General features: G+C 39.3%; 1 protein-coding gene and 3 gene segments (V, D, J or C); 1 reads left to right on the plus strand and 3 right to left on the minus strand.

The window, feature by feature from the left end:
• The window catches only part of LOC306973752 (unconventional myosin-Ig-like), a gene marked incomplete at its 3' end in the record, with an annotated part of 481,166 nt that overhangs the window by 204,413 nt on the left and 249,434 nt on the right, over nt 1-27,319 (minus strand). The gene's annotated exons all lie outside the window — the stretch shown is intronic.
• On the minus strand, nt 11,527-13,442 carry LOC306973759 (Ig kappa-b4 chain C region-like). The segment is given in 2 exons: nt 13,364-13,442; nt 11,527-11,852 (listed from the first exon to the last, which is right to left on the minus strand).
• LOC306973761 (Ig kappa-b4 chain C region-like) lies at nt 20,785-22,522 on the minus strand. The segment is given in 2 exons: nt 22,516-22,522; nt 20,785-21,113 (listed from the first exon to the last, which is right to left on the minus strand).
• On the plus strand, nt 22,851-23,240 carry LOC306973762 (Ig kappa chain V region K-25-like). The segment is given in 1 exon: nt 22,851-23,240.

Below are 27,319 nucleotides of genomic sequence, written 5' to 3' on the forward strand. Positions count from 1 at the left end.
ATGTTCCTGACCAGCCGAGCCGACAGACACGGACGTAAAGGTGGTCGAGGTACAAGTGCTCGCTGACCAATGGCTCCGGCTGCGAACCAGGAAAAACCCGGGTGTGATGTTGGTTTTAAAGGACTTTCAGCCAAAAGGGGAATCTGGAGGTTTCATGATTTATTTACTCTCAATAAACGTGAAGTTGAAATGACACATATTTTAACTCAGTCCTGATCGTAAACTAAAAAGTCGTGAGAGTTTGTTGAAATAAATATAAATATAAAACGAAAAATCATCAGAATAAACAAATGTGTGAAAAAACTGAGACTGACTCTGATGATACAGACCCTGCAGCTGTTCACAAACAATTAACCTGCAAAGTCAATAAACTTTAATATATTACAATCGTAAAAAAAATGAGAGGCACAAACTGTAGAAAAATCTCGACCAAATCCTTAAAACAAAGTTAGTTTTGTGAACGTGAATAAAATATTTTGATTATTATTATTTGTTATTCAAACAGACACTGTAATCTAAAATAATGATTATTTTTCATAAACTTAACAGCATCTGGAATTTATATAAAGTGACTTAATAAATGTGTTAACCTCTTAACTCCCACCTGAACATGTTTTCTCCTGTTCTCCAAATTCTCCAAATCTAAAAGCTTCTTCAAAACAGCGACAAAAAACGAGAAGAAAATGAGGACGACAAAAACAAAAAAGCGCTAAAAAGTTTATTTATTTATTTGATAGGGACATGTACCGGAGCATTAATTCATGATATTTACAGACAATATTTACATTTATATACACATTTTTAAAAAGTACATTTTATTAAAAGGAAAACGTGTTCCTCTATAGTCTATACCCACCCCGACCCTTCTCAGATGTCAGATTTAGTTGTTGTTGTTTTCTTTAACGCTGACATGTTTGATTTCCCAGAAAATGTTCTTTCACACTCAGGCAAAATCGTTTTAAGTCTTTGCATAATTGTAGTGCAGTTGGAAGTTTGTTCCACTCTGAGATAGTTTCAAAAGAAAATGCCGATCGTCCTGATGCTGTTTCTTGTTTTGGTTCATTGGCCTCTGACTGTTGACCTTGTTGTTCTGACTCTGATCAGATGTTAATTGGACAAACTTTTTTAGTGGTGGAGGAGCCACATTATTAACAATCTTGAATAGTAATTCCAGATTGACTGATTTAACTATATATTCAAAATTGAGCATTTTATATTTGTTTAATATTTGACAGTGATGATACTGTGGTGATTTCCTCTAGAATCCTAAGTGCTTGTTTATAAAGAGATTCTAAAGGTTTAATTGTGGATTTGTTGCTTGTGACCAGCATGATACACCATAGAGTAAGTGAGGTCATATCATTGCATTGAAGTACGTTTTAGCTCCTTGTATTGTCAATGAATTTCTTATAGATTTAAATGTAAACAGATTATATTTTATTGTATGGCAGACCTTTGTGATGTGTTTCTTAAAGCTTAGTTTCGAGTCTAAAATGATGCCAAGGAATCTGAACTCATTGACATTTTCCATTTTTTTTCCTTTTGCTGTAATTAATGGGTTCGGTTTTTGTTTGGTTTTGTTGAGAAAAACATTGCCGTTGTTTTACTCACATTTAGTGTCAGACAGGAATCATTTAACCATACAGAAACTTTGTCCATTGCCACGGATGGCTTGGTTGCCACTTGTTCATGGTCCTTCCCATCCGTGTAGATAACGGCGTCGTCAGCAAACATCTGGACATCAACATCATCACACACGGATGGGAGGTCATTTATATATAAACTGAACAATAATGGCCCCAAGATAGATCCCTGTGGCACTCCCATAGTGCACTCTCTCAGTTGAGACACTGCTTCACTTACACGGACACACTGAGAGCGCCCGGATAAATAGGATTTAATCCAGCTCAGGGTATTGATGGATAAATTATATTGTTTTAGTTTGGACAATAACACCAGATGATTAACGGTATCAAAAGCCTTTCGTAGGTGTAAAAATACAGCACCTGCTGCACCACCTTTCCTGTGTCAAGGCTTGATTTGATTGATTCCATAAAATAACAACAGGCAGTTTCAGTAGAATGATCAGCTCTGAAGCCAAACTGCATAGGGTGCAATAGGGACTCATTTTCAAGGTGTGTCGTCAACTGTTCAGCAAACACTTTCTCTATAGCTTTTGAAAAAACAGGAAGTACTTATTGGCCTATAGTTGCTTATGGCTTGTTTATCGCCCGATTTGTAAATAGGGGCTACAATGGCAGATTTTAGTGCTGTGGGAAAAGTACATTCCTCAAGGGAACTGTTTATTAATTTGGTTATTGGAAGCGTTAAATAATGTTTGTATTTTTTGAGAAATACGGTGTCAAGTCCATAGAAATCCTTAGCTTTAGAGTTTGAGAGGGATGAGAGAACTTTGTTCACCATTAATTCATCTGTGGGTTTAAGGTTGAGAGAAGTTTCATCACTAGCTACAATTTGATTAGAATATTCACTTGTAAAATTTGTACTTAATTCTAAAACAGAATTTAAAAAATAATTATTAAAACTTTCTGCCACAACCAAATTGTTGTGTTGTTCTTCTCCGTTTATTTTTAAAAGTATAATCTGATTTGCTGACTTTGTTTTTCTTGAAAGATTATCAATATTTTTCCACAAGCTTTTATTATTTCCCTTTGCCTCTTTTATTCTATCCAAAAAGAAATTTGCTCTTGCTGCTCTGAGTAGTGATGTGACCTTATTTCTGCAATTTTTATATACAAACCGATCGGTGGTGAGACCTGACTTCAAAAATGTTTTTAGAGCAAGATCTCTCTTTTTCATCTGGAGCCAGATTGAGTTATTAAACCATGGCAATTTGTGTTTTGATCTCTTTTTCAGGGGTATTGTTTTTGAATAAGATTCTATCAAGGATTTAGTTTTTTCTATCACATTTTTGCAGATACCTTCACATTTTTTGTCTGAAGTCATATCGATCCAATATATTTCTTTAAGTTCATTTTCAAACATTGGTATGTTTCTGTGTGGCAAAAATGATACCATTTTATTTTTTCCCATGCTATATTGATCTTTCAAGTGAATTGTTGGTAGTTTTCGAACTATTAATGTGAAGTTGTGATCTGACATACCAGTAATAAAGTTGTATGTCTTTGTTATCCGACATGGTTTATTTGTAAAAATTAAGTCTGTTAAGGACTGTTTAGTAGTTGTGACATTTAAACATAAAATAATAAATAAACCACAGTAAGACACAAGTTATGCATTGATTAAATATGTCTTGTTCTACATTAGTGGATTTTTCAGACTAAACTTTTTTAACGACTCGTTATGAACTCCTTTAAATCCCTCAAAGACCAAAGTATAAAATGATAATAAAACAATTGAAATGAGGGTTTCTCAGTAGCTTCAATTTGAGACGTAATTCAAGAAAAAAGTGTTTAAGACACTTGGAAAGACTTAACACCAGAGACTATGTGTGTTTGCATATGTGTCCTCAGTGGGTCAGTGGTTCAACAATGATTCAATAAATATTGCTTAAACTGTAATTCCATTTTCTGTTTCCTGTTTTCTGCAAATAAATGAGTTTTTTACAATAAATCTAAAATCTTTCAGTTGTGCTGTGTAGCTCCAATGGTAGAGCGCTGGGTTCCCATCCTGGAAACCGCTGGATCGATTCCAACCACAACTCTTATTTTTTTTGGGACTCGACAAGCCCATATTTGTATAGAGTTATTGCTCAGTGATCGTGGTCTCAGGTGAAAGAGGAAGCTCGTTCAAACACACACTTGACACTTTTCTAATGCTTTTCTCCTTTTACGTGCACACATTGTAAGATATTTCTCAGTACGGCTGTTATTGCTGTGCTTGTGTTGGAAAAATGACCTGAAATGACCTCTCTCCTCCAGGCCCACATCAGGCCCACATTAGGCCCACATCAGGCCCACATCAGGCCCACATCAAGCCCACATCAGGCCCACATCAGTATAGAGTCACAGCTCAGTGATAGTGTTCTGGTCTTCGGTGTAGGAGTTTGCTTGTTCAAATATGGCTTTGACACTTTTCTAATGCTTTCTCTTTTCCTGCCGGGGCAAGAGTGAGGCCCGGTTGGGTGTGAGGCCGAGGGGGGTTTGTGGCTTTAATTATTATTTGTTATTCAAACAAACACTGTCATCTAAAACAATGATTATTTTCCATAAACTTAATAACTTAATAAATAAGATACAATTAAAGCTAAATTAGTGTTGGATTAACATTGAAACTGTAAATGCCACTGACTCCAGGATTCTGTGTGTGAGTTCTTTCATATAATATGTGAAATATATAAAATGGAAACCTATGATGTAAACATGTATTAAAAAAACAGAGACATTGTGGCAATTTCTGATATTTTTTATTTATTAATGAGAAGATTTTCAAGATGTAAATTATTTATTTTTATATAAAAGAGGAGAAGACATGAGCAGAAAGCAGTGAGGAGTTTATTAAAGCAGATGTTAATGCAGAGCTCTGTATGTCAGCAGAAGTGACAGCAGGGGGCGCTGTGTCAGTCCTGGGAACACTGCAGTGCGCTCAGTGACAGCAGGGGGCGCTGTGTCAGTCCTGGGAACACTGCAGTGCGCTCAGTGACAGCAGGGGGCGCTGTGTCAGTCCTGGGAACACTGCAGTGCGCTCAGTGACAGCAGGGGGCGCTGTGTCAGTCCTGGGAACACTGCAGTGCGCTCAGTGATAGCAGGGGGCGCTGTGTCAGTCCTGGGAACACTGCAGTGCGCTCAGTGACAGCAGGGGGCGCTGTGTCAGTCCTGGGAACACTGCAGTGCGCTCAGTGACAGCAGGGGGCGCTGTGTCAGTCCTGGGAACACTGCAGTGCGCTCAGTGTGTGGGACACTGGACTCTGGGAGCCCTGTCTGGCCTCACAGCTCACAGCCACAGCGCCCTCCCTCCACTGCTGTGCGGTCAGCGTCAGGCCCACGCTCCAGCTGTAGTGGCCGTCCTTTAGCGGCAGCGCGGGGCTCCTCTGCTCCACAGCGCTCACACCGGCGCCGGACACCTTCCAGGACACGCTCCAGTCTGACGGGAAGCCCTTGTTGGCCAGGCACATGAGGGTGGCCTTCCCCTGGGCCAGCTCCGACCTGGAGGGGGGCAGCACTGTGAGGGCGGGGGCCACTCGACCCACTGCGGACACAGCACAAGGGCCAATCAGAGACACATATGGGTTTATGACACTCACAGACACAACACATGTTTGTCAGTGTTTGGAAAATATTACAAATAAAGGAAAATAAAAAAAAGCAGAAAAAAGAAAAATAAGATAAGATTATTATTAAGATTTTTATTTTTTCCACAATATATTTATTTTCCCTTTTTTGTAGATGTTGTTTGAAACTGCGCAGGTGTAGAAACAGCTCTGTGAAGCGGAACGACTGAAAGGTTTCAGTGCTGCAAATAAACAGAAAAATCCCCAGAGTTTCCCATGAGACAAAGTCACATCCACTCTTTGCTTTTTCACTTTGTTACAATTATAATGGGGGATAAAGTTAAAGAATAAGGAAGATTTAATATTAAACACTTTGTAACATATAATAAAACCGTCCTCACATTAAAAGACATTAAGACATATTTTTGCTTTAATTTCAGGGGGAAAAAAACTTCTGATTTTGTAGTGTTTTGTTTGTTATTAATTTACCACTGAGGGTTTTCATTCACAACAGAGACTTTCTTATTTCTATTTGATACATTCACCACTTTTTTAAACTCACTGCCGTCTTTTGGATGTTGTAAAAGCACTTCCTGCACAGATAAAGGTTTGTTTTTCTCGTGTTAGTTCTGTTTAACGTTTTGGATTCTCCTGTTGCCAAAACAACACTCTGACTGAGCAGCTCAACACTAAAGTTCTGTCTCTGCAGTGGCAAACCAAGGACGGACGTGGATGAGGACCTGTTCTATTTAAAACCTCATGTTAAACCTCTCGTCACATCTCCAGTAACAGCTGTACTTTAATACACGCTTGTATTTGATTATTGGGTAAAAAAGTCCGACAAGAGGCTCGGACGGATGTTTCCACAGAGACCGTCTTAAAATGGATAATGATTAAAATAAAGTCAGGCTTTAAAATGAAACGGAGTTAAATCAGAAAAATATGATTCAGGTTTTGAAGTAATTTTCAGAGAAAGTATAAAAAAGTGACTTACAGTTGAGCTCCAGTCTGGTTCCTCCACCGAACGTGACCCACAGTGATACAAACTCACAGAGCGCTCGTACAAAAACCTCCCAGCGCTAAGAGACTGGAGAGACCATTCAGCTGTTCACACTGATAATTCATTCAGCGAGTCGGGGATGAGTAAACAAAGCTTGTTTTCAGATATGGTTCATAAAACATTTAATTAAAATGTAAATAAGTCACAAAATGGTACTTTATGTAAGAGCCCATTTATTCAACACAAAACAGGTGAATTAACAGAGTTTTGTATTTATTCTTTGGGAATTCAAATGGGAAAAATTTACATTTAATTAAAAAATATTTTTATGCTTTTGTTGAACACATTTCCTGCAGGACAATCGTTTTTATTAGATAAACTGTCAATTTTAAGTGAGTTTTATAAAATAAAATACTCCTTAGATATAAAACAGTGAAGAAGCAAGAACACAGCCCTGAGGGACTCCAGGGGAAAACATTTAAATAAATGAAATTGATGCAGTGTCTTTCTGATCCTGATGTTACAGACCCTGCAGCTGCCCAGATGTGGAGCCTCATTTCCATAGACACTTTGCATGAGTAGCTGCATGGTCCAGTGGGACTCTTTATATTCCTCAGAGGTGACTCTTTATATTCCTCAGAGGTGACTCTTTATATTCCTCAGAGGTGACTCTTTGCTCTGAAGCTCCTTCATGAAGCTCCTCATCTCCAACATGACTTTGGTGTGTGTCCTCGTGTGGACTGTCCTCTGCTGCGTCTTCATCACAGAGTCCAGAGGACAGACAGTGACAGTGAGTCAGGCCCAGACTGTGAGCGTCGCCCTGGGGGCCACCGTGAACATACAGTGTTCTCTCAGTCAAGATCTGTACAAATTTAGGCAAGGTTACATCTTAAACTGGTACCAACAGAGAGATGGAGAAACCCCCAAAGCTCTCATTTATCGCATCTCAAACCGAACACCTGATGCCCTAAGTCGTTTTTCTGGCAGTGGATCTGGGTCCAGCTTCACTCTGACCATCAGTGGAGTTCAGTCTGAAGATTTTACTGTTTATTACTGTCAGAGTGAGCACTACATCAACAGTCAGAATGTGTTCACACAGTGAAAAAGCCTCGTACAAAAACCTCCTCAGATTGAAGTGAAACTGAGCGGCAGCTGCTCGCACTTCACTGAGTCTGAAGCCGACGCTGCTGAAACTTCACTGCAGTATTTAAGACAGACTTAAAGATATAATAACTTTAAAGAAAAATAAATACATAAACTAAACTACAACAATGGCATCTGTGTTTGAACAAACTGGACGACTGAAAGGCCCAGATTGTGTTAAAATGACCAATCAATAGATTCCACTGAGTAAAGGAACTAAAGGACAAACAAGACATTGTAAACTCAAATTTAGATGTTTTTAACATAAAATCACAAAGTCTGGAGTAGTTCCTTTTCTCTCTTTTCCTGAAGATCTGTCTTTGTCAAGTTTAATAAGAGCAAAATAAAAATAAATTTCCTTCACATTTGGTACATCAGAAACATCAATATTTGTTAAAGTAAATAAAAGCTTAAACTCTTTGTTCTTTATTTACAAAGTTCTATATTTAGTTTTGAGCTGATGTTGAGGTGTTTGTAGATTCCAACGATATGAAGAGATTAGATTCAAATATGAAGCGTGAACATTACGGTCCATGTAAAGTCTTAATCAAAGTGAGTTGAGGTAAATGGTGCTGATAAACGTGTGACGGAGCTGCAGGAGAATAAAAAGTGCACATTGGCCTCAGAGACGATCACTGTGCTGCGCTCAGTGTTTGGTTGAGGCTTGTAGACTTTCTGAAAGTGTCTCAACGTCCACTCTGTCCAGAATAACTCTCCTCAGGGACGTCTCCACACTCCAGATGTTCAGACATGTCCAGCGGTTTATCCTCAGTCACGACAACAGCCACAAACACAACATTATTAAACAGGAACGATAGAAATGATCTTTATTTATGATGAATGTGTTTCCTCAAGGTGATCATCTGTAAAGCGGATTCTTACTCAAACTATTTGTTAGATTCAACTTAAATATATGTGACAAAATTGTGTTTTATTCATATATGACACCCCTCCTGGAACCGCTACCTTGACGTGGGGGAGGGGTTTGAGCACCTGAATGATCCTGGAGCTCTGTTGTCGGGGCTTCATGCCCCTGTAGGGTCTCCCTGGGCAAACAGGTCCTTGGTGACGGGTCAAACAAAGAGCGGTTCAGAAGCCCCTTATAAGAGACCAACAGGCCCGGTTTGAACCATGGCCGTCCTTCAGTGGACCCACCACCTGCAGGAGGAGCTAAGGGGCTGGTGCAGTGGGATTTGGGCAGCTCCAACAACTGCCCCCACGACCCGGCAACGGACAAGTGGAAGAAACTGGATGGATCATATATGACAGATGTCGACTGTTCTTTGAATTTCTTTATTTTAACTTTTTTTATTGTTTAAAACCAACTCTGTTAATATTTATTCTGCATTTTATTTGAAAGACATAAATAAACATATGAAACAAAACAGTGATGGAGCAAAAAGTGAGCCCTGAGGGACTCCACACAAAGGATTTTAAAGTGAAGCTAAAATAGAAAGTGCTGCTGTGGCTGTAAGTGCGTCTCTGATCCTCACACAGAGGAAACTCCAGTCGATCTGAGTGGAGTTTGACTCTATGTTTATTTCAATCGATCACGACTTCAGAACAAAATGAGATGTACACGTTCTGCTCTTTATTTTGAGCTCGTCACTCTGACCCTCTGGGAAGCAAAGTGACAGTATGACAAAAAAAACACTAAAAAAGAAACACAGTAAACAGTAAAAAAAAAAAAAAAAAACTCCCCCTTTTGCACATGTTTCCTTGTCCCACATGTTTTAGATTTCGTGGTTTGTTTCCAGAAATCTTGCCATGGACAGCTTCACTCTGGGGCAGCCATGTTGTTTTCTGTCAAAGGCCTGATTGGCTGAGCCAGTGTGTCATCACCATGGCAACAAAGAGGGATTAAATTCTTAATGTACATATTCATATTTTTTACAAATTTTCCCAGTTTTCCACTTTTTACAGCACTAGTTCTTCTGCGAATGTCTTCCATATCCGAGTAAAGTTGGTTCTGCGTGATTTCCTTAACTGCATCTAAAATCAATCAATTTGAATCATGAATCTAATCGATTTGGTGAATCTGAATGGATCCCCAGCCCTCCTGTGTTTGAACATGTGTCCTCACTAGGTCAGTGGTTCCTGTATGTGTGTTTGCATATGTGTCCTCAGTGGGTCAGTGGTTCCTGTATGTGTGTGTATGGAAACCGTCTGGACTCATCTTATGTTTTCACAAACTCGTCCCTGGTTTTTCAGCGCCCCCTAGCTATACCTTGAAAATTGCAGTTTGGACGCACAGGATGTCAGCCATTTTGACTTTCAATTGGCTTTTTAAGTGGCTTGTTAAGTGGCTTGTTAAGTGGCTTGTTAAAGGAATAGGCCACCGTTTTTACATACTAAGATATGTTCTTAGCTCACTTTAGTCGAGTTAATATATCCCCGTCTGGTCTTTGTCCGTGCGCTCTGTCACGCAAACGGAGCACATACGCAGCCTCTCCCACATGTCACATAGCTCCGAAAAAGCTCACGATAGAAGCTACCAAGCTCTTCCACGTGTTCCCTATTTAAATAAAGTTACGTGAAGTGTTTTCATGCGAAGTATATTTACCCAGAAATGTAGCATGTCGATTTTATAAGCAAATAAAAAGGGGGACTATATTGTGAGGCGTAATGATACGAGGAGCACAGCGTCCGCGTAGTAACTCCTAAAGACTTCCCCCGCTCACTTCCGTCAATAACCTTTAGGAGTTACTGCGCGGACGTTTTACTCCTCGTATCATTACGCCTCACAATATAGTCCCCCTTTTTATCTGCTTATAAAATCGACATGCTACATTTCTGGGTAAATATACTTCGCATGAAAACACTTCACGTAACTTTATTTAAATAGGGAACACGTGGAAGAGCTTGGTAGCTTCTATCGTGAGCTTTTTTGGAGCTATATGACATGTGGGAGAGGCTGCGTATGTGCTCCGTTTGCCTGGCAGAGCGCACGGACAAAGACCAGACGGGGATATATTAACACGTCTAAAGTGAGGTAAGAACATATCTTAGTATGTAAAAACGGTGGCCTATTCCTTTAAGTGGCTTGTTAAGTGGCTTGTTAAGTGGCCCGCCCATCCTCTGTGAAAATACACAGAGTTCTTATTCTGGCAGCATGTTGCCCTCTGTCAGTTTCTCCTGAAATTCGTCAATTTTCCCACTTTCCCATTTTATTCACAAAAGCCACAGTTTTAGACTCGTACATATACTACCCCTCTCTCCCAGAAAGAAGCTTTAATTTGAACGTTTTTGGCTCCAAATTCAGTTTTTTTTAACTGTACAATCACACGAAGTTCAGTTTGGCTGTTTCCTGTCCATCTCTCTGTGTGTTCCTTGTACTATATGGGTCTCACCAGAAAATTGCTTCATCTATCGAGTGTTCTGCAGGGCTGGAGCACTCTCTCAAATCTTTGGGGCCCCAGGGAATTTGCCCTAATTATAATTACAAAATAATTCAAAAAATACTGCTTAAACTGTAATTCCATTTTCTGTTTTCTGCAAATAAATGAGTTTTTTACAATAAATCTAAAATCGCTGGATCGATTTCAACCACAAGTCTTTATTCTTTTTTTGGACTCGGCAAGCCCATATTTGTATAGAATTATTGCTCAGTGATCGTGGTCTCAGGTGAAAGAGTTCAAACACACACGTGTAACTTTTCTAATGCTTTCTCTTTTACTGCCGGGACAAGAGTGAGGCCCGGTTGGGTGTGAGGCCGAGGGGGGGTTTGTGGCTTTAATTATGATTTGTTATTCAAACAAACACTGTCATCTAAAACAATGATTATTTTCCATAAACTTAATAACTTAATAAATAAGATACAATTAAAGCTAAATTAGTGTTGGATTAACATTGAAACTGTAAATGCCACTGACTCCAGGATTCTGTGTGTGAGTTCTTTCATTTATTATGTGAAATATATAAAATGTAAAAACCTATGATGTAAACATGTTTTAAAAAAACAGAGACATTGTTGCAATTTCTGATATTTTTTATTTATTAATGAGAAGATTTTCAAGATGTAAATTATTTATTTTCATATAAAAGAGGAGCAGACATGAGCAGAAAGCAGTGAGGAGTTTATTAAAGCAGATGTTAATGCAGAGCTCTGTATCTCAGCAGAAGTGACAGCAGGGGGCGCTGTGTCAGTCCTGGGAACACTGCAGTGCGCTCAGTGACAGCAGGGGGCGCTGTGTCAGTCCTGGGAACACTGCAGTGCGCTCAGTGTGTGGGACACTGGACTCTGGGAGCCCTGTCTGGCCTCACAGCTCACAGCCACAGCGCCCTCCCTCCACTGCTGGGCGGTCAGCGTCAGGCCCACGCTCCAGCTGTAGAGGCCGTCCGGTCGCTTCAGGGCGGGGCTCCTCTGCTCCACAGCGCCCTCTATACCGGACACCTTCCAGGACACGCTCCAGTCTGACGGGAAGCCCTTGTTGGCCAGGCACATGAGGGTGGCCTTCCCCTGGGCCAGCTCCGACCTGGAGGGGGGCAGCACTGTGAGGGCGGGGGCCACTCGACCCACTGCGGACACAGCACAAGGGCCAATCAGAGACACATATGGGTTTATGACACAGAGACACAGAGTCACCACAAAGATCCTTTTGACTCAAGAAAAGCGGCACAAACAAAGAAACAAAGAATCAGGAGTTTGGACAAAGATGAAATGATGTTTCTCTCTTTTGTAATGAATGTGGTTTGAAAAAAAGGCTGCCACAGACTCCACTGAAGCTGAACCACTGAAAGGTTTCAGAGCTAAAGACAAACGTCCCCAGAGTTTCCCCTGAGACAGAGTCACTTCACTTTTATATTTTTAAACTAATCTGAGAGAAAACGCTTTACAGATAAAAGATAAAACTAATGAAACTGATGAAAGTTTAAGTTTATTCATTTTGGAAGAAACAAAAATAAGGGAAATATTTTATGTAAAACCTTTAACTTAGTTCAGTTTGAAAAGATGTAGAACAAAACTTTTACATTTCAGATTTTATTTGTTTGAAATTTCATCATTTTGTTGGTTTTTCACAATTTTCTAGATTTATTTTGCTTTTGCAAAAACGGATTTTCTCTGTGGGACAAATATTTAATTTCTCTCGTGTCTCTGTTTTAGATCAAACAAACGTCAGGAACAACAAGAGCCAAAGACGGATTTAACTACAGACTATTTTATATAAACTCACTTTAAAATGAAAAGTAGATAAATCAAAATCAGCCAAAATAGATTTGACACAAAATTAAGATGAAACATTTTCATAATATTTCATATAAAAAAACTGAGTAATACATTTATATTTGTATGAATATTTTTAAGTCTATATTTGCGACTCCGTCTTTACCGTCTCCATTTACTGCTGCAAATCTTCACCGAGTCAAAGATCTGTTTAACTTAAACTTGTTTGTGGACGATAGAAACGCACAGACACGGATAACGGTACGTTTACATTCTATAATTAATAAAAGACACTCAAACTTTGCAAATGAGATGAATTAGAAAAAGACATTAATGAAGTTTAAACATATTTTTCTCATGAATAAGAAAAAGAAGTGACTTACAGTTGAGCTCCAGTCTGGTTCCTCCACCGAACGTCCACTACAGTGATACAAACTCACAGAGCGCTCGTACAAAAACCTCCCAGCGCTAAGAGACTGGAGAGACCATTCAGCTGTTCACACTAGTAAAAACATTCAGCGAGTCAGGGATGTGTAAACAAAGCTTGCTTTTAGACATGGATTATGCAACATATAAACCCTCCACAAGGAACTCAAATAAAGGAATGAAATAATTCTCTGTAAATAACTAGTATAGTATTTATTCATTGGGGATTAAAATGGGAAAAATAAACTACATATTCTTTTGTTCAACACATTTAATGCAGCGACGATCATTTTTAGTGGATATATTGTCATTTTGAAGTTATTATTGCAAACTAAAAATAGTCTTAAAACAATAAACATTGAAGAAGCAAGAGCACAGCCCTGAGGGACTCTATGGGAAACCTTTAAACTAGACCTAAAATGGAGACAGTGTCTTTTACTGATCCTGATGTTACAGACCATGCAGCTGCTCAGATGTGGAGCCTCATTTTCATAGACACTTTGCATGACCAGCTGCATGGTCCAGTGGGACTCTTTATATTCCTCAGAGGTGACTCTTTATATTCCTCAGAGGTGACTCTTTATATTCCTCAGAGGTGACTCTTTATATTCCTCAGAGGTGACTCTTTATATTCCTCAGAGGTGACTCTTTATATTCCTCAGAGGTGACTCTTTATATTCCTCAGAGGTGACTCTTTGCTCTGAAGCTCCTTCATGAAGCTCCTCATCTCCAACATGACTTTGGTGTGTGTCCTCGTGTGGACTGTCCTCTGCTGCGTCTTCATCACAGAGTCCAGAGGACAGACAGTGACTCTGAGTCAGGCCCAGACTGTGAGCGCCGCCCTGGGGGCCACCGTGAACATACAGTGTTCTGTCAGTCAGAATGTGCACGTGAATTCAAACGGTCATTACTTGCACTGGTACCAACAGAGAGATAGAGAAACTCCTAAAGGTCTTTTTTACAGGGCAACAACTCGAGTGTCAGATGTTCCCAGTCGTTTTTCAGGCAGTGGATCTGGGTCCAGCTTCACTCTGACCATCAGTGGAGTTCAGCCTGAAGACTCTACTGTTTATTACTGTCAGAGTTATCACTACATCAACAGTCAGCATATGTTCACACAGTGAAAAAGCCTCGTTCAAAAACCTCCTCAGACTGAAGTGAAACTGAGCAGCAGCTGCTCGCACTTCACTGAGTCTGAAGCCGACGCTGCTGAGACATCACTGCAGTATTTAAGACAGACTTAAGTCCATTAAAGCCTTAAAAAAAAGAATAAAATGAATCCAAATCAAACACTGGCATCTGTATTTAAATAACAGTGAAAGGAAACAATTAAAACAAAATAGTAAAAAACAATACTCAATATTTATCACATTGGAAAAATCCCGACACTATCGCTCCAAACTCCAAAACCTTAACGTAAAATGCTATATTTATGTTTGAGCTTGATGTGTGAGCAAGTGTAGAATATAAAACCTTTCATGTCTGTAGATACAATATGAAGAGTTCAAATTTAGTTATGAAACATGAATATTATGATTCCTTATGGGAGAGAAACACAAGCAGTGCTAATAAATGTGTTAGAGCTGCAGTAATAATAAAAAGTGCACTTGGGCCGAGCTCACTGCGCCCTCGGGCTTTTGGCAAATACACCGTGTTTAGTTCAGGGTCCAAGACTTTCTGAAATGGTCGGCTTAGATCTGCAATTCCACCTAAACATCACAAAAAAGTGGGAAAAGTGTATTCTGTGTCTTTTGCTTCTTTTGTGTGTTTTATTAGAATAATGCACACATTTAATGTACTTTGGATTTTTGTATTTGAGCTTTGTTTTGTTGCTCAATACTGTAAATATTTATTCATGAATAGGGAAACAAATTAAATAGTGATGAAGCAAAAACCGAGCCCTGAGGGAACCCATGATGAACAGTCTTAAAGAGCGGATATTCTGTTTTTTGCAGGTATTTGGCAATAATCTCAAACACATCTTCTATATCTTGCACTTTCCAGTAGCTTCACTTCAGAGATCTTTGACAAAATCTCCACCTGCTCCCCTTCACTGTGCAGCTGTTTTAATAAAGAGTATACATAAAACATCACAAGGAGCTTGTTAGGAGCTATTGCCACGCTGCTGAGAGCAGAAAAACCTGCGTGTGATGTTGGTTTTGAAGGACTTTCAGCCAAAAGGTGAATCTGGAGGTTTGGACCTAATCCTCAGTCCTCAGTGGGTCAGTGGTTCCTGTGTGTGTGTTTGCATATGTGTCCTCAGTGGGTCAGTGGTTCCTGTATGTGTGTTTGCATATGTGTCCTCAGTAGGTCAGTGGTTCCTGTAAGTGTGTTTGCATATGTGTCCTCAGTAGGTCAGTGGTTCCTGTAAGTGTGTTTGCATATGTGTCCTCAGTAGGTCAGTGGTTCCTGTATGTGTGTTTGCATATGTGTCCTCAGTAGGTCAGTGGTTCCTGTATGTGTGTTTGCATATGTTTGTTGGTCCAGCCGTTAAGAGCCCAGTGCTGCTCCTTCAGAGACACTCCCACACCAACAACACAATGAGCCTGATGTCCCTGCAGCTGTTCCTGCTGGCCCTGGGGCTCCTGGGTCGGGGTGAGGACATCTCTGGGTCACACACTGCTCCTCTGGGCACCTGCGGGGTCTGTCTCAATAACTCTTCTTGTGTTTTTCAGCTTCTTCAGGAGCAGAAATCCTCCTGACTCAGACTCCTGCAGCTGCAGCTGTGGAGAGAGGAGCCTCGACCTCTGTCAGATGTCACACCAGTACAAGTGTTAATAAGTTTCTTGCCTGGTATCTTCAGAAAGGCTCAGAGTCTCCAAAGCTATTGATCTATGCTGCTACAACTCGTCAGTCTGGAGTCTCCAGTCGTTTCAGTGGAAGTGGTTCTGGATCTGATTATTCTTTGACCATCAGTGGATTTGAGGCTGAAGATGCAGGAGTTTATTATTGTCAGCAGGGTTACAGCGGGTTCACACAGTGAAAAAGCCTCGTACAAAAACCTCCTCAGACTGAACTGAAACTGACTCGCTTCACTGAACTCACAGACTTTATGACACGTACGACCATAAAACTCCAACAATCTACTCATAATATTTATTACAATAAAAGTAAAACTCTTCACACACAAAATTATTCAAATAAATCATAATTATAACTATTATTAATAAAATAACTTCCAATGCTTCAAATGAAAAATAAAACTGAAAATAAACAACAGTAAAACACAATTTATGCATTGATTAAATATGTCTTGTTCTACATTAGTGGATTTTTCAGACTAAACTTTTTTAACGACTCGTTATGAACTCCTTTAAATCCCTCAAAGACCAAAGTATAAAATGATAATAAAACAATTGAAATGAGGGTAAAACATTGAAAAGACTTGGATGAAGCCGTGAAGCAAAGCGTGTCCGTGTTCCTGAATGTTAAAGCCAGTCTGAATAAATGAGCCTGGGTTTAAAAAGGACAAAGTCAGGGACGGTTTATGTCTGGATATCCATTATTCCAGAGTCTGGGCCAGTCTCCCCAGTGTTTAGTCCTGACTCTGGGGACGTCCAGCAGGAGCTGATTTAACCACCTCAACGCTCTGAGTCACAAACATTCAGGAGTTCAGACGAGGACATGAGGGCTTTGAAATCAAACACTTTTTAAATCAACTCAACACAAACTGGAAACGAACCAAAGAGACTGGGCTGAAGTCTGGAAAACTATTACTTAGAATATTACAGTTTTTATGTTAAGATTTTCTATTTTCCCTCAGATTTAATCAATTCTCATTCACAATGTGGACCTCGAATTTTATACTTTTGCCACTTTTAACTCTATATGTGCCGTTGATTCGTGGCTGTTGCAAAAACACTTTCCCCTTTGTGCACGAATAACGGTTTCTCAGTAGCTTCAATTTGAGACTTAATTCAGGAAACATTCTTTGGTTTAAGACACTTGGAAAGACTTAACAGCGGAGACTTCAAATGATTAAAGTAAAGTGAGGTTTTTAAAATAAAATGCTGATAAATAAATGAGTGACCTTCAGAATCAGTGTTTTATATTTGTGTCCTCAGTAGGTCAGTGGTTCCTGTATGTGTGTTTGCAAATGTTCTACAAAATAAATAAATCATAATCTATTAATACAAGTCAGAATCAGAGGAGGATTTAAGGCCAGGCTGATGGTCATAAACACCTGGAAGATTCACTTATTGTACATGTTTTTAGTGGCAGGGGAAACCGGAGGAAACCTACACAGACACAGGGAGAACATGCAAACTCCACAGAAAGGCCCCGTCCAGGTGGGAATCGAACCCGGGACCTTTTTCCCTGCAGCCTTGAGGCTAAATCACGTGGTATGAATGAGTTGTATTAATGCTTTAATATTATAGATTTTAAATATGAAAATGGTTCCTGCCTATTGTAAACATGTGCTTCATGTGTGGTCATGAACATGAACTAAAAAGAGGCCGATGTCGCCCCCGTGTGGACAATTAGAGGCACAACAGCGAGAGGGTCGTCACAGTTTAACCAATTCTTCAGAGATGGGCCGAGTCACCAAAACAGTACTTTAACCTCTTAACCCCCACCTGAACTGAGAACATTTTCTCCACTTTGGCTTTACCTAAATCTAAAAGCTTCTTGAAAAACTGTCAAAATAGCCACAAAACCGAAAACAGCGAGCGATAATTCCAATGGTAAATGGGCATCAGCAGCTGCACAATTTCTCTTGACGATCAGGGCGGTTCCTGAACGCAGCTCCCAAGAGACTCCTCACACTTTCCACATGAGCGGCTGCATGGTCCAGTTCTGAGAGGCGACCCTGCAGCTGCTCACACCAAACCATGTATCTGCAGAGTCTCACTCTTTGCATAAGCAACTGCATGATCCAGTGAGACTCTTTATATTCCTCAGAGGTGACTCTTTATATTCCTCAGAGGTGACTCTTTGCTCTGAAGCTCCTTCATGAAGCTCCTCATCTCCAACATGACTTTGGTGTGTGTCCTCGTGTGGACTGTCCTCTGCTGCGTCTTCATCACAGAGTCCAGAGGACAGACAGTGACAGTGACTCAGGCCCAGACTGTGAGCGCCGCCCTGGGGGACACCGTGAACATACAGTGTTCCACCAGTGTCAATGTGTGGAGTAATAACCTCTTATTCTGGTACCAACAGAGAGATGGAGAAGCTCCCAAAATTCTTATACGCCAAGCAACAAATCGAGTGTCAGATGTTCCCAGTCGTTTTTCAGGCAGTGGATCTGGCTCCAGCTTCACTCTGACCATCAGTGGAGTTCAGCTTGAAGATCTTGCTGTTTATTTTTGTAAAGCTGACATTGATAATTCCCGTTATGATTGGTTCAACACAGTGAAAAAGACTCGTACAAAAACCTCCTCAGACTGAACTGAAACTGACTCGCTCCAGTGAACGCACAGTTTACAGACAGACTTCATGAATGTTTTTGACAGTTACCACTTCAGCTCGTGAATGAATTAAAAGATGTTTTAAAATAATATATATATTTTTTTAATAAATGTAGAGTTGACGATGAAATGACACATTTATTAAAAGCAGCATGATTTTTAACTTAGTATGGTAAATGGTCTCAACTTATATAGCGCTTTTCCACCTACATTAGGCACTCAAAGCGCTTTACAGCAAGGATCCACTCACCCATTCACACTCTCATTCATACACCAATGTACGCAGACACTGCGTTAATTATTCTTTTGACTGGGACACTGTACATTATTTAACATTTCTGTAAATGCATCGGAAATGAACCAAAAGGCTATTTTTCATCTGTGGTCCCTGGACAGATATAAACATTCTTCCTAAAACAATAAAAAAATTAAATGTCAGTGCAATACAATACAACGTAGGACACAGTCACTGCACTATACAGGTAAACACAAATACAAAACAGTGCAAACAATAAAAGAGTCACGTGATACATGTACAGACAGGGCTTAACGGCTGCATGACAGTAACGAGCCAGTTCTTCAGATGTGTTTTAAACAGTCAGTATGTGGACAGCTCTCTGATGTTTGCTGGGATGGAGTTCAGTCTTTGGCCGCAGTTACAGAAAAGGCACTTTTCCTAAACGGGACAATACCTTCTCCTGGAGCTGCCTCTCTGGTCACCCTAACACTCTGGTCACCCTAACACTCTGGTCACCCTAACACTCTGGTCACCCTAACACTCTGGTCACCCTAACACTCTGGTCACCCTAACACTCTGGTCACCCGCTGTGAAGATGTGGGGCTTCTGATGCTGACAAACTGAGTGGAGGAGATGATTGGTTGTGGATTATTTTATGTGTGATACTTAATCAGATTTTCCCAGCTTCAAAGTTTGTGCTGTTGAAGGATGTTGTAGTGATGATTGCTGATTGTTTTTTTTTGTCCAGAATTTGTCCTGTCCGTTTGTAAAGTGACTCTAAGGGTTTTAGTGATGTTCTGTTTGCTTGAGACCAAGTTGTTAAACAGTAGGTTATGTGTAAAAGGACCATGGAACATCATGAACGTTTTTGCTGCTTTCAGACAGAGTTTTGACCTGAGGAACCGGAAGTTGGAGATATTGAACTTGACTTTATTGCAGACTTTGTTAACTTGGGTTTTAAATGTTCGGTTTGAGTCTGTTGTAATTCCAAGGCGTCTGTTTTCTGACACCACTTCAGCTGCCGTATATATTTCTGCTGTTGTATTTTTGATGTTGGACCTTGGGAAGAACATTGAGACTGTTTCATTGATATTGAGTTTTAAGCAGGACGGATGGAACCATTTTGTAACATGGGCCAAACACTGGGACAGTTTATCTGACACTTGAGTTGGGTTTTTGCCATGTGAGTAAATAACTGTGTCGTCGGCTACATTTGAATGGAGACACTGGAACAAACGGAGGGAAGGTCATTGATGGAGAGAGAAAAGAGCAGTGGACCAAGGCTGGAAGCTTGTGGTACTCCTGTCTTTAGAGGGAGGGGAGGAGAGCTGAAAGCTACTGTTCGCAAACTGAAAAGATGTTTGAGTGTTTTTTTAAATGAGCTTAATCTAAATATAAAGAACATAATTACAAAAAATGAAAAATAATCACAATCAATAAATGTGTGACATAAATTAAGAGACTGACGTTGATGATACAGACCCTGCAGCTGTTCACAAACAATTCATTCACAAAAAGTAAAGGAATAAGTCAATATAATTTAATATAATCTTTAATTTAAAAACTACAGTTGTGAAAAAAACCTGTAGAAAAATCTAGACCAAATTTTTTAAAACAAAGTTAATTTTGAGAACGTGAATAAAACTCTTTTGATTATTATTTGTTTTTCATACAGACACTGTAATCGAAAATAATTATACATTTTTCATTAACTTAACATCAGCATCTGGAATTTATATAAAGTGACTTAATAAATAACATACAATTAAAGCTAAATTAGTTTTGGATTAACATTGAAACTGTAAATGTCACTGACTCCAGGATTCTGTTTGTGATTCATTCATAAAATATAAACATGATTTAATGATTTTTTATTAATGAAAAAATAAAACATATTATAAAATCATGAAACTATAGTGGTAATAAAAACACAGAGACATTGTTGAAATTCCTGATATTTTTTATCTATTAATGACAAGATTTTCAAGATGTAAATTATTTATTTTTGTATAAAAGAGGAGCAGACATGAGCAGAAAGCAGTGAGGAGTTTATTAAAGCAGATGTTAATGCAGAGCTCTGTATGTCAGCAGAAGTGACAGCAGGGGGCGCTGTGTCAGTCCTGGGAACACTGCAGTGCGCTCAGTGACAGCAGGGGGCGCTGTGTCAGTCCTGGGAACACTGCAGTGCGCTCAGTGACAGCAGGGGGCGCTGTGTCAGTCCTGGGAACACTGCAGTGCGCTCAGTGTGTGGGACACTGGACTCTGGGAGCCCTGTCTGGCCTCACAGCTCACAGCCACAGCGCCCTCCCTCCACTGCTGTGCGGTCAGCGTCAGGCCCACGCTCCAGCTGTAGTGGCCGTCCTTTAGCGGCAGCGCGGGGCTCCTCTGCTCCACAGCGCTCACACCGGCGCCGGACACCTTCCAGGACACGCTCCAGTCTGACGGGAAGCCCTTGTTGGCCAGGCACATGAGGGTGGCCTTCCCCTGGGCCAGCTCCGACCTGGAGGGGGGCAGCACTGTGAGGGCGGGGGCCACTCGACCCACTGCGGACACAGCACAAGGGCCAATCAGAGACACATATGGGTTTATGACACAGAGACACAACACATGTTTGTCAGTGTTTGGAAAATATTACAAATAAAGGAAAATAAAAAAAGCAGAAAAAAGAAAAATAAGATAAGATTATTATTAAGATTTTTATTTTTTCCACAATTGATTTATTTTCTCTTTTTTGTAAATCGATGTTGTTTGAAACTGCGTAGGTGTAGAAACAGCTCTGTGAAGCGGAACGACTGAAAGGTTTCAGAGCTGCAAATAAACAGAAAAAATCCCCAGAGTTTCCCATGAGACAAAGTCACATCCACTCTTTGCTTTTTCACTTTGTTACAATTATAATGGGGGATAAAGTTAAAGAATAAGGAAGATTTAATATTAAACACTTTGTAACATATAATAAAACCGTCCTCACATTAAAAGACATTAAGACATATTTTTGCTTTAATTTCAGGGGGAAAAAAACTTCTGATTTTGTAGTGTTTTGTTTGTTATTAATTTACCACTGAGGGTTTTCATTCACAACAGAGACTTTCTTATTTCTATTTGATACATTCACCACTTTTTTAAATTCACTGCCGTCTTTTGGATGTTGTTAAAGCACTTCCTGCACAGATAAAGGTTTGTTTTTCTTGTGTTAGTTCTGTTTAATGTTTTGGATTCTCCTGTTGCCAAAACAACACTCTGACTGAGCAGCTCAACACTAAAGTTCTGTCTCTGCAGTGGCAAACCAAGGACGGACGTGGATGAGGACCTGATCTATTTAAAACCTCATGTTAAACCTCTCGTCACATCTCCAGTAACAGCTGTCATTTAATACACGCTTGAATTTGATTATTGGGTAAAAAAGTCCGACAAGAGGCTCGGACGGATGTTTCCACAGAGACCGTCTTAAAATGGATAATGATTAAAATAAAGTCAGGCTTTAAAATGAAACGGAGTTAAATCAGAAAAATATGATTCAAGTTTTGAAGTAATTTTCAGAGAAAGTATAAAAAAGTGACTTACAGTTGAGCTCCAGTCTGGTTCCTCCACCGAACGTGACCCACAGTGATACAAACTCACAGAGCGCTCGTACAAAAACCTCCCAGTGCTAAGAGACTGGAGAGACCATTCAGCTGTTCACACTGATAATTCATTCAGCGAGTCGGGGATGAGTAAACAAAGCTTGTTTTCAGATATGGTTTATAAAACATTTAATTAAAATGTAAATTAGTCACAAAATGGTACTTTATGTAAGAGCCCATTTATTCAACACAAAACAGGTGAATTAAAAGAGTTTTGTATTTATTCTTTGGGAATTCAAATGGGAAAAATGTACAATGGAAAAAATGATTTTTGTGCTTTTGTTGAACACATTTCCTGCAGGACATTCGTTTTCATTAGATTTACTGTCCATTTTAAGTGAGTTTTATCAAATAAAATACTCCTTAGGTATAAAACAGTGAAAATGCGAGAACACAGCCCTGAGGGACTCCAGGGGAAAACCTTTAAATAAGAAATTAAATGGATGCAGTGTCTTTCTGATCCTGATGTTACAGACCCTGCAGCTGATCAGATGTGGAGCCTCATTTCCATTAACACTTTGCATGACCAGCTGCATTGCCCAGTCAGACTCTTTATATTCCTCAGAGGTGACTCTTTATATTCCTCAGAGGTGACTCTTTATATTCCTCAGAGGTGACTCTTTGCTCTGAAGCTCCTTCATGAAGCTCCTCATCTCCAACATGACTTTGGTGTGTGTCCTCGTGTGGACTGTCCTCTGCTGCGTCTTCATCACAGAGTCCAGAGGACAGACAGTGACAGTGACTCAGGCCCAGACTGTGAGCGCCGCCCTGGGGGGCACCGTGAACATACCGTGTTCTGTCAGTCAGAATGTTTACACTGATTCAAACGGTCACTACTTGCACTGGTACCAACAGAGAGATGGAGAAACTCCTAAAGCTCTCATTTACTTTGCAACAACTCGAGTGTCAGATGTTCCCAGTCGTTTTTCAGGCAGTGGATCTGGGTCCAGCTTCACTCTGACCATCAGTGGAGTTCAGCCTGAAGATTATACTGTTTATTACTGTCAGAGTCTCCACTACATCAACAGTCAGTGGGTGTTCACACAGTGAAAAAGCCTCGTACAAAAACCTCCTCAGCTAAACTGAAGTGAAACTGAGCGGCAGCTGCTCGCACTTCACTGAGTCTGAAGCCGACGCTGCTGAAACATCACTCCTTATTTAAGAACCATAAAAGCTTTAAAAAAGAGAATAAAATGAATCTGAGTCCGACCCCTTGAGATGCACCATCTCGTTTTCAAGGGTCGTCAAAAACAAACAAACACAGTAACAGATACAGCAGTAAAGGCATGGAACGAAAAAACACAAGACAAGCAAACAAACCAATCCCTACAACGAGTAACACACCCGCACAAACACCACTGGTCCACTGCAGCGCACACATTCACTCAAGCAGCCAAATACACAAACACACACAAAGCTCTCCACAGTAAACAATCAAACTACAATATGACACGAACTACAAAAGATGCAAGACATTCTTGTAAGTTTGACTTTGTCTGGAGGAGTTCTCTGTTTCTCTTGTTGGCACCGTCCTAAATATAAGTCCTTGTCAAGCCTAATAAAAGTTAAAGAGAAAAATAAAAAACACAAAAGAGCAAAATACTTTCTAAACATTTGAAAAATCACTGTTTAATAAAGTACACGTTAAATGTACTTTGGTTTTGTTGCTCAATACAAAGACTGCAAATCTTTAATTACTGCATTTTTATACAGAAGGTAAACATAAAATAAATAGTGATGGAGCAAGAAACGAGCCCTGAGGGACACCATGAAAAACCTTTTGAAATGTTCCTGACCAGCCGAGCCGACAGACACGGACGTAAAGGTGGTCGAGGTACAAGCGCTCGCTGACCAAAGGCTCCGGCTGCGAACCAGGAACAACCCGGGTGTGATGTTGGTTTTAAAGGACTTTCAGCCAAAAGGGGAATCTGGAGGTTTCATGATTTATTTATTCTCAATAAACGTAAAGTTGAAATGACACATATTTGAATGATCTTAAACGTAAAAGTTGTGTGAGTGTTTGTTGAAATGAATCTAAACATAAAACGAAAAATCATAAATGTGTGAAAAAACTGAGACTGACTCTGATGATACAGACCCTGCAGCTGTTCACAAACAATTAACCTGCAAAGTCAATAATCTTTAATATATTACAATCGTGAAAAAATATGAGTCGCACAAACTGTAGAAAAATCTCGACCAAATCCTGAAAACAAAGTTAGTTTTGTGAACGTGAATAAAATATTTTGATTATTATTGTTTGTTTTTCACACAGACACTGTAATCTAAAATAATGATTATTTGTCATAAACTTAACAGCATCTGGAATTTATATACAGTGACTTAATAAATGTGTTAACCTCTTAACTCCCACCTGAACATGTTTTCTCCTGTTCTCCAAATTCTCCAAATCTAAAAGCTTCTTCAAAACAGCAACAAAAAACAAGAAGAAAATGAGGACGACAAAAACAAAAAAGCGTTAAAAAGTTTCTTTATTTATTTGATAGGGACATGTACAGGAGCATTAATTCATGATATTTACAGACAATATTTACATTTATATACACATTTTTAAAAAGTACATTTTATTAAAAGGAAAACGTGTTCCTCTATAGTCTATACCCACCCCGACCCTTCTCAGATGTCAGATTTAGTTGTTGTTGTTTTCTTTAACGCTGACATGTTTGATTTCCCAGAAAATGTTCTTTCACACTCAGGCAAAATCGTTTTAAGTCTTTGCATAATTGTAGTGCAGTTGGAAGTTTGTTCCATTCAGAGATAGTTTCAAAAGAAAATGCCGATTGTCCTGATGCTGTTTCTTGTTTTGGTTCATTGGCCTCTGACTGTCGACCTTGTTGTTCTGACTCTGATCAGATGTTAATTGGACAAACTTTTTTAGTAGTGGAGGAGCCACATTATTAACAATCTTGAATAGTAATTTCAGATTGACTGATTTAACTATATATTCAAAATTGAGCATTTTATATTTGTTTAATATTTGACAGTGATGATACTGTGGTGATTTCCTCTAGAATCCTAAGTGCTGTTTAAAAAGAGATTCTAAAGGTTTAATTGTGGATTTGTTGCTTGTGACCAGCCTGATCCACCACAGAGTAAGTGAGGTAATATCATTGCACTGAAATACGTTTTAGCTCCTTGTATTGTCAATGAATTTCTTATAGATTTAAATGTAAACAGATTATATTTTATTGTATGGCAGACCTTTGTGATGTGTTTCTTAAAGCTTAGTTTCGAGTCTAAAATTATGCCAAGGAATCTGAACTCATTGACATTTTCCATTTTTTTTCCTTTTGCTGTAATTAAGGGGTTCGGTTTTTGTTTGGTTTTGTTGAGAAAAACATTGCCGTTGTTTTACTCACATTCAGTGTCAGACAGGAATCATTCAACCATACAGAAACGTTGTCCATTGCCACGGATCGCTTGGTTGCCACTTGTTCATGGTCCTTCCCATCCGTGTAGATAACGGCGTCGTCAGCAAACATCTGGACATCAACATCATCAAACACGGATGGGAGGTCATTTATATATAAACTGAACAATAATGGCCCCAAGATAGATCCCTGTGGCACTCCCATAGTGCACTCTCTCAGTTGAGACACTGCTTCACTTACACGGACACACTGAGAGCGCCCGGATAAAGGGTTTAATCCAGCTCAGGGTATTGATGGATAAATTATATTGTTTTAGTTTGGACAATAACACCAGATGATTAACGGCATCAAAAGCCTTTCGTAGGTGTAAAAATACAGCACCTGCTGCACCACCTTTCCTGTGTCAAGGCTTGATTTGATTGATTCCATAAAATAACAACAGGCAGTTTCAGTAGAATGATTGGCTCTGAAGCCAAACTGCATAGGGTGCAATAGGGACTCATTTTCAAGGTGTGTCGTCAACTGTTCAGCAAACACTTTCTCTATAGCTTTTGAAAAAACAGGAAGTACTTATTGGCCTATAGTTGCTTATGGCTTGTTTATCGCCCGATTTGTAAATAGGGGCTACAATGGCAGATTTTAGTGCTGTGGGAAAAGTACATTCCTCAAGGGAACTGTTTATTAATTTGGTTATTGGAAGCGTTAAATAATGTTGGTATTTTTTGAGAAATACGGTGTCAAGTCCATAGATAGCCTTAGCTTTAGAGTTTGAGAGGGATGAGAGAACTTTGTTCACCATTAATTCATCTGTGGGTTTAAGGTTGAGAGAAGTTTCATCACTAGCTACAATTTGATTAGAATATTCACTTGTAAAATTTGTACTTAATTCTAAAACAGAATTTAAAAATTCATTATTAAAACTTTCTGCCACAACCAAATTGTTGTGTTGTTCTTCTTCGTTTATTTTTAAATGTATAATCTGATTTGCTGACTTTGTTTTTCCTGAAAGATTATCAATATTTTTCCACAAAATTGTATTATTTCCCTTTGCCTCTTTTATTATATCCAAAAAGAAATTTGCTCTTGCTGCTCTGAGTAGTGATGTGACCTTATTTCTGCAATCTTTATATACAAACCGATCGGTGGTGAGACCTGACTTCAAAAATGTTTTTAGAGCAAGATCTCTCTTTTTCATCTGGAGCCAGTTTGAGTTATTAAACCATGGCAATTTGTGTTTTGATCTCTTTTTCAGGGGTATTGTTTTTGAATAAGATTCTATCAAGGATTTAGTTTTTTCTATCACATTTTTGCAGATATCTTCAAATTTTTTGTCTGAAGTCATATCGATCCAATTTATTTCTTTAAGTTCATTTTCAAACATTGGTATGTTTCTGTGTGGCAAAAATGATACCATTTTATTATTTCCCATGCTATATTGATCTTTCAAGTGAATTTTTGGTAGTTTTCGAACTATTAATGTGAAGTTGTGATCTGACATACCAGTAATAAAGTTGTACGTCTTTGTTTTCCGACATGGTTTATTTGTAAAAATTAAGTCTGTTAAGGACTGTTTAGTAGTTGTGACATTTAAACATAAAATAATAAATAAACCACAGTAAGACACAAGTTATGCATTGATTAAATATGTCTTGTTCTACATTAGTGGATTTTTCAGACTAAACTTTTTTAACGACTTGTTATGAACTCCTTTATATCCCTCAAAGACCAAAGTATAAA

Source organism: Gobius niger (assembly GCF_951799975.1).
Source record: "Gobius niger genome assembly, chromosome: 14".
In the NCBI taxonomy this organism is placed as follows: domain Eukaryota; kingdom Metazoa; phylum Chordata; class Actinopteri; order Gobiiformes; family Gobiidae; genus Gobius; species Gobius niger.